This window comes from Vigna umbellata, chromosome 1, assembly GCF_029865625.1.
Source record: "Vigna umbellata cultivar VRB3 chromosome 1, Vumbellata_1.0, whole genome shotgun sequence".
NCBI classification, from domain to species: domain Eukaryota; kingdom Viridiplantae; phylum Streptophyta; class Magnoliopsida; order Fabales; family Fabaceae; genus Vigna; species Vigna umbellata.
In genome coordinates this window covers 2,778,047-2,786,888 of record NC_142165.1, presented here as the reverse complement: position 1 = coordinate 2,786,888, position 8,842 = coordinate 2,778,047, and the positions used below count along the sequence as shown (strand labels likewise).

Genomic DNA, 8,842 nt, shown 5'->3' with positions numbered 1-8,842 from the left:
TATACACTAATTAAAATGAATTGTCTTTTGCAGAGATTCAAGACTACTACACCAGTTCCTGAGAAGTCACTACTATTCATTAGGAACGCTGCTGCGAAGTATATAGTTAGATTATACAATAGCTCTTAGATTTAGATTTAAACAATGCATTTGATTAGATAGAATTTTCTTAGACTCTCTACTTTATTTGATGTTGAAATACATTTGAACATGTGTTTGTTATGTTGAAATTGAATTTCTGTAAATGTTTTTATATGCAGGTCTGTTTTTGTGGTAATGGATATCACAAAAACAGACCTGCAATTTTAAAAAACTGCAGGGGAATATGCCGCGGTTCTAACCACAACCGCGGCATATAGTGCTTCGTTTTTTTTTACAAACGAGACATATGGCCGCGGTTTTGACACTAACCGCGGCATATTCGTCGGCCTATATGCCGCGGTTCAACCGCGGCATATAGTGCATTTTTTAATTTTTTTTTTTAAATTTTTTTTAGGGTTTAGGCAGCGGTTCCCTAGAGAACCGCGGCATATTCCGCAGCCTATATACCGCGGTTCGAACCGCGGTATAAAGTGTCTGACTTACTACCGCGGCTGAATATGCCGCGGTTCAAGAACCGCGACGTATAGTGAAAATGAACCGCGGTAAAAGCCCTTCGCTGCACTAGTGGTAAGGGAATTATACACTGTGTTGAGTGAATTAATAGGGTTTTAGGTCATTTTGAGAGGAAGTAAGGTAGTGATTTAGGGCATTTAAGGTCTAGAGTGTTTTTGGGATGTTGGGGCATCCTTAACCAGTGTATTGTGACTTGTTTGAGTCACCAAAGTGGTCCAAATAGGTGCAAGGTAGTAGAATTGGATTTGGGTCCCCAAGTTGTGGAAATTGGTGTCTTAAAGTTAAATTTTGAGTCTTAATCACTTTGGACTTGTAGTAGGAAGTTTTAGGAACATCTAGACAAGTTTAATCAGGTGTAAAACATGAATTACATTTGTTAGAAATTAGAGAAAAGGGCTAGAAATGGTAAGGGTGTGTGTGAGCGCATAAGTTTGCATAATTTGCGTTCTACGGATGATGCAGACTCGCTATGCGAATGGTCTCGGATAGCGAGTCCCTGGAGAGTGTAACATCCCAAAAATATAGCATAAAATCATATCTAGAGTATCAACATATTAACAATATTACAGTTCAGTTCTTAGGTTAAGAAGTACAGTTTTGGCCGAACGACCTTACCAAAATACTAAAGAATTTAAACTTTACAAATCTACCGCCTAGACCGAACGGTTTCCAAAATCACCTATACCGAACGGTTCTACAAAACATAAGCAGCAATAATAACCGAACGGTTCTAAGGTTCGGCCTTCACTTCCACTTCTACCAGAACTTCTTCCAGCAACTCTTCTCCTTCTGCTCACATCCACATAGATGATTATTGCAACAGAAAACGACAACGGAAAGCACAACACAGACAAGACAGGAAATAGGGTAAGCTTATGTAATTTAATTAATTCTTAAAACATTTATTTCACATAAAGTTGATACATATCAAATAATCAATCCTGCACTAGTACAAAATACACTTTTTATAGCGATATTTTATACCTACTGTAATCTATCAGGTGTAAAAAGTGATGCGATGGCACTATCGTAAATAATATAAGTTCTTTTATATCAATTATACATAAAATAGGTATTGAAAATAATAAGGTGGCAAAATTGTAATAAATGACAAAAACTTTTACACCGGTTATCTTCAAAAATAGGAATAAAAAGATATGTCTATACCTATTAAACTTATAACCGGTGTAAAAATAAAGCGGTGGCAAAAATGTAATATTAAATGCCAAAACCTCTTTTCCATTCGTAACAAAACCCTAACACCCATCGCTCTTTCCCTTCCTTTGGCCTCCGTCACCACCATGCCACTTACGCGGGTTGCCAACCTGGTTCAACTGCCGTAGCTCTCTCCGGCCTCGATGGCCGCCTCCTCACCACCTGTCCCAGCCCCAAGGTCGCGATCCAGGCTTCATCGTCGAGGTCACCAGAGTCGACCCCACAATCTCATCGACACCAACCACATCCCGGTCGTCACCTTCGTCGCCGTTGAAGATTCCGGACAGCCCTACAACATTAATGCCGACTGGCTGCAGCGCTTGGTGCGAGAAGCTAATTATGCTGACAGACGTTGCGGGATCTAGAGGATCGGAATGGTTACAGCAGCTGGTGAAGAAGATTGACATAAATTTTACCTTTCATAACATTATGGATTATATTATACTTGCATTTATTTATGTTTCTAATTTTTAATGTTCTTTTCTGTTTATGTTGTTTCATGAAGATATGATTTGTCTAATATTCTTGCGCGTTTCTTGATAGTTGGACATGATTATGCTTCTTGGAATAATTGAATTAATTTAATCAGACAATTAAAGTATTGTTTGTGAGTAACATCATGCTTTGCAGGCTGCAGATACCTTGTGTTGCATTCATGCTGTGATATTTTTGAGATAAATGAATCAACAAGATGAAGTACTGTTCATATTGTGCAATGAGTGTTAAGTCCAGTAATGCAGCAAAACATAATTCTCTTTCTAGTTCATTATTGAACAATTGGATGTGTTTTTTTAAAGAGATATCCTATGTTAATTCTTTCTCTCTCATCTGAGGTAGGGTGCTTAGATTTTGATCTTATAAATGTTAGTTCCACTTTTATTGATAGTTGATGTCAGAATCAAATATGTGGTCTCTTTATAGGTTAAGGAAGAAGTTGAAGCAGTCTTAAAGAGACATTTAACCAGCATGAAACAGTAAGAACTAATCTCCTACTGATTATATAAATTCCCATGACTTGGACGTGGTATTGAGCTAAAGGAATGGACTCGAAAAATATGCTATAACTGAATGATTTAAAATTGTTTAGCTTGACTGAAATTCATTCTTAGGCATCCTTTTTACTTATTTTCAAGACTTGTGGAAAGGAATTGCATGCTACTGAATTAAGAAAATTGCACCATTAATTTACTTGGTAACTCTCTTTCCTTATTTTTATATCTTTATTTTTCATTCTCTTGCCAACTTCATTTTCAATTTTCTTTATATTATAAATGGTTCGTGGTAAATATAGTTGAGAATACTATTTTTGAAGTGAAAATGGCTGGTTGGAAATTTTGAGTGATGTCACAGGTCTTAAGGTATATGAAGAAATTTCCTGAGCCTGTGATGATACTCTGCCTTCTTTGAAATAGAAAAGAAAAAAAATGTACTTAACATGTTAGCAACCACTTCAAGTCTTTTCTACTGTTCACTTTTAGTTTTAAATGCAAAAATTCAGTTTGTCAAGTTTGCTTGCCATAAAAGATAAAAGGTTATATCCAGTTAAGTTACCGACCAATCTGTTATGTGCAAAACATGATTTGCTTCCTAAGTTTGCTAAGTATGATGTTGATCTTTTGACCATAGTGGGAGAGATCTTGCTTGTTCCCTCTAAAATCAAGCAATTATGGGAATATCAATCAGGTTTGAAAATGTGTTTAATAACAACTTCTACTCATAAAACAACGAACACATAGGAGATTTTGATATTACGCCATAGTTGTGCGGGTAGACAACAAATGAGTAAAGAACCCGATCAACCTAAGTTGTTCAGCTCTTTCGTTAGTGTGTTATTTATGCTTTATTATAGACAGGCAGCAATGATAGATGATAATGCTACCCCATTAGAAGAAAGTCTTTCATCTTTTTCAAACACATCAAAGCATATGGAATGGAAGAAGGGGAATGAAAGTATGAAAATCGAAACCACACCTTTATAAGTCCACTTTTCTTGTCCAACTCATACTTGACCTTACTATCTTTGCAAATTTCAACCACCTGCCATGGGAATTGATTTATTTCTCTAAGAAAAATCGTTGGGAAACAAGATTCTAAGTTCTAATATGTTGTTGAGATCGCCTTATTTAATCACAGCCTTATTTAATCTGTTGTTGGGAAATTTCCTTCACTTTGGCCTTTCCTGCTTCCTCAGTTTTTTTGGTTTCTGGATAGACACTCAAAAGTCACAACTTCATACCCATCCCACTATATATGTGACGTATTTCTATGAAATTTGAAAAGTAAACAAAATTAGTGCTTGCTTATTTAAGGAGCCATTCAATTCGGCTTGTAATGAATATATGATTGGAATCTCAAACTTGTAATCATCATTAGGCACTGTTAATGGTTTACATTTACTTTTTATTCACATACCTTATCATTTTTATCCAACAAGGCATTGACAGTTATGGACTTAAAGTAACTGCTGTTACAAAACAATCTTTTGTAATATCACAAAAGTATAAATAATGTTCATGTAGACCAATAAGATTCATAACACTTAATGTACGTATAGAGAGAATATAATTTATAAATTTATAAGATATATGATGTGATATAGTAGATATCCATGAAATTAAGGTATATTTCTATCATTACTTCGTATCAAATTTGATGTCTTAGTTTACATCTTATAAAGTTTCTTATACTTTGTTCCAAAGTTTGATCTAAAGTACACCAATATTATAATTACAGTTAAAAACATGATTAATTAATCTAAAATTAAAATAATTAAACATAACAAATAATAAATGAAGGTTTAATGATAATTAAATACATTTAGTTATATAAGAAGTGTTTCCTTGTGAGTTGAGAGAGTATTGAGATACAATCTTTTAAGTTATATTCCTTAAAAAAACTTATATTGATTGAGCAGTTTTATATTGTGCACGTTGATGTTAAATTTTAGATGGTCAAATGTGAGATAAAGAAACACAATTGAATGATTTCTTGGCTTCATGAAATTTGGATTTAATTTTGTATTAGCCTTGATACAGCAGTAAATTTGCTGCTTATGGACTTGGAAGTCATGGGTTCAACTCCTGGAAACAACTCCTCTTTTGTGGTTTTGGAAGTCATTAGGATGCCCATTTTGTTAGTGAAATATGTATTTTCTTCATGTGCATCTCTAGAGGTTTTGGCAACCATAGTTTTGGTGATTATAATAAAGGTAAGAGATATTAGTTAAGGAAACATGATTCTTTTAATTTTGAACTGATTCTGGAACGTTGTTATTTTGTAACTAATTTAAAACATGAGGCTGACCAGAGTTTAAGACTATAAATTTCATCCTCCCCAAATCCACTGCCCTACATTGGAGAAAGCCTTCTTGACTGGTGCGTAGGAATAAGATCAGTTCATACTAGGTACCAAACTTTGTAGAAAGACACTTTCAACTGCTTTATTATGCAAAATAAACTACATAAAAACTATTAAATTATGTAATATTATCTTATAAACTTGATCTACTTTTTATAAGAAGATTAAATCTACCAATTGGATTGATAAAATTTACTTTTGATAATAAGTAAGATACACTTGTTGACATTCGATATTTATCTTGTTTCTTAATCATTTTATCCACCTTTGCAAACATGTGGTTATCTTAATTTTATCAACATATTCTTACACTATGTACTTTGTTTACAAAGGATTAAGACAGTAGCTGACAATCTAGTTGTAACAAATGTGACTCTCTTTTTAGATGTAGTTGATTTTTCATACTTTTGACTATTATAAAGGCGATTGCTTTCACAGATAACAATGGATCGGAGTTGGATAAATTTGATACGTACAACAAATGAATATGAGAGTGGAGTAGAACAATTTCTTGAATTTGCAAAGATGAATGTTCCAGACAATAACGGAAGATTCTATTGTCCATGTGTTAATTGTTTGAATGAGCGAAAACTACCAACTGAAGTTATTCGAGAGCATGTTCTATGTGATGGATTCCTAAAGAGCTACACAAAGTGGACATGGCATGGTGAATTAATAGACATGCCAAGTGTAAGTGACTCTCAAGTAGAAGTAGAAGAAGTTGATTTAGAGATGGGTGATCGGTTACAGGACATGATATGTGATGTCAGAGATGATTCCTTCCAACGTGCTCATATGTATGACAGCTTGTGCAGTGGCGCAGAAAAACCTTTATATCCAGAATGCACTAAGTATACTTGATTGTCAGCTGTGTTAAAATTGTTCAATGTGAAGGCAAGAAATGGGTGGACTGATAAAAGCTTCACAGAGTTGCTTGAGTTGTTGAGTGACATGCTTCCTGAAGGTAACACATTGCCAACACGCAATTATGATGCGAAGAAGATATTGTGTCCCATGGGTATGGAGTATAAAAAAATTCATGCATGCCCAAATGATTGTATTTTATACAAGAGCGAGTTTGCCAAGTTACATCAATGTCCACAATGTGGGGTATCAAGATACAAACAAAAAGAGGGTGAGTTTGAATGTGATAGTAAGGGTCCTCGTGCAAAAGTCTTATGGTATCTTCCTCTTGTTCCATGATTTAAACGCTTGTTCAGTAACTCAAATGATGCAAAACTCATGAGATGGCATGCAGATGGACGTATAAAAGATGGGAATTTGAGGCATCCAGCAGATGCAATGCAGTGGAAGAATTTTGATTCCATGTTCCCTAATTTCTGTAAAGATTCAAGAAACATTAGGTTTGGACTTGCTACAGATGGAATGAATCCATATGGAAACTTGAGCAGTAAACATAGCTCGTGGCCTGTGATGTTAGTGATTTACAATTTACCTCCATGGTTGTGTATGAAACACAAATATGTGATGTTATCCTTGATGATCTCGGGTCCAAGACAACCAGGAAATGACATTGATGTTTGTTTAGCCCCATTAGTTGAAGATTTAAGGCTGTTATGGGAGGAAGGTGTTGATATGTTTGATGGGTACACTGGTGATTCATTCAAGTTGCATGCCATGGTATTTTGTACTATCAACGACTTTCCAGCTGATGGTAATTTAAGTGGCTATAGCACTAAGGGTCATAAAGCATGCCCTATATGTGAAGAAGGCACATGTCATCGTCAATTACATCATGGAAGGAAAACAATATACCTTGGACATCGAAGGTTTCTTAGTACAAACCATCCATATCGTAAATTAAAAAAGAAAGCATTTGATGGGTGTCAAGAAAATGAATTAGCTCCAATGGCTTTAAGTGCATCACAAGTATATGAGCGTGTGAAGGACATTGGGGTTGTTCTTGGAAAGACACAAAAAAAGGCACTTCAAGCAACATATGGAAGAAAAGGTCAATTTTCTTTGATCTCCCATATTGGAGGGTGCTTGATGTCAGACATTGTTTAGATGTTATGCATGTAGAGAAAAATGTTTGTGATAGTATTATCGGAACGCTCCTCAATATTCAAGGGAAAACGAAAGATGGACTCAATGCTCGCTTGGACCTGGTTGAAATAGGTATAAGAGAACAATTAGCTCCAATATCACATGGTAAGCGGACATACTTGCCTCCAGCATGTCACACATTGTGTAAACAAGAAAAAAGAAGTTTTTGTGAATTTTTACAAGGTGTGAAAGTTCCACTGGGTTACTGTTCTAATTTTAAACGAGTTGTATCCATGAAAGATCATAAATTACTTGGGTTAAAATCTCATGATTGTCATGTATTGATGCAACAACTACTACCAGTGGCTATTTGGGGCATATTGCCTAAGAATGTTAGATACACACAAGATTGTGCTTCTTTTTCAATGCAATATGTAGTAAAGTTATTGACATTGAGAAGTTGGATCAACTAGAAAATGAGGTTGTGGTCATATTGTGTCAGTTGGAGATGTAATTTCCTCCATCATTCTTTGATATTATGGTGCGCTTAATTATTCATCTAGTAAGAGAAGTTAGAATTTGTGGTCCAGTATTCTTACGATGGATGTACCCTATTGAGCGATACATGAAGATATTAAAAGGTTATGTAAAGAACCAATATCGTCCTGAAGCATCAATCGTTGAAAGATATATTGTTGAGGAAGCTATCGAATTCTTACAGACTACTTATCAGATGTTGAAGCTATAGGGGTACCTAGGTCTCGTTACCATGGAAGAGGTGTCAGTAAGCGTACTAGAAGTGCAAAAGTTGTCACCCTGAATAGAGCTGAAATTCTACGAGCACATATGTATATATTGAATAACACTGAAGAAGTCATCCCCTACTTAAGTGCTCATAAGATATATTTAAGAGAAATAATCCACGAATACCTCAAAAGTGGGTCATTAATGAACACAATAGAACCTTTTTAAAGTGGTTCAAACAACAAGTTCAAGCTGACCGTACAACTTCTAATACATTAAATTGGCTATCAAGTGAGCCAAACTTTGATGTCATATGTTGGTGTGGGTATGATATAAATAACTACACATTTCATACACAAAAAGAAGATGAAAAAAGCACCACTCAAAATAGTGGAGTAATGGTTGTGGCCGAGTCAATGCATTTCTCGAGTTCAAAGGACAAAAATCCTGTGATGGCATCCATGTGCTACTTTGGTGTAATTAAAGATATTTGGGTGATAGATTACACAAGTTGTAGAGTACCTGTTTTTAAATGTAAGTGGGTTGATGGTAATACTGGCGTGAGGACCGATGATCTAGGTTTTACATTGGTTGACCTAGAAAAGGAAGGTTATACTGAAGAACCATTTATCATGGCGTCTCAGGCAAAACAAGTGTTTTATGTCACTGATCCCTAAGACAATAGATGATCAGTGGTGCTCCAAGGTAGACTAATGCATTATACTGATGACAATAATGAAGTCGTTCTTGATATTAGTGAAACTCCATCTTTCTCATCAAATACGCCAACCTTGAATGTCGATAATGAAGTAGACGACGTCCATGCCATACGTGATGATCATCACGAAGGGTTGTGGGAGAACATTGCAACTTGACAATGTATAAACTGAAATTTTAGATGTAT

At 35.3% G+C, this 8,842-nt stretch overlaps 1 pseudogene; it reads left to right on the top strand.

The window, feature by feature from the left end:
- The first annotated feature begins 5,631 nt into the window (after nucleotides 1-5,631).
- Nucleotides 5,632-8,813, top strand: LOC148204405 (uncharacterized; annotated as a pseudogene).
- The last annotated feature ends 29 nt before the right edge of the window (nucleotides 8,814-8,842 follow it).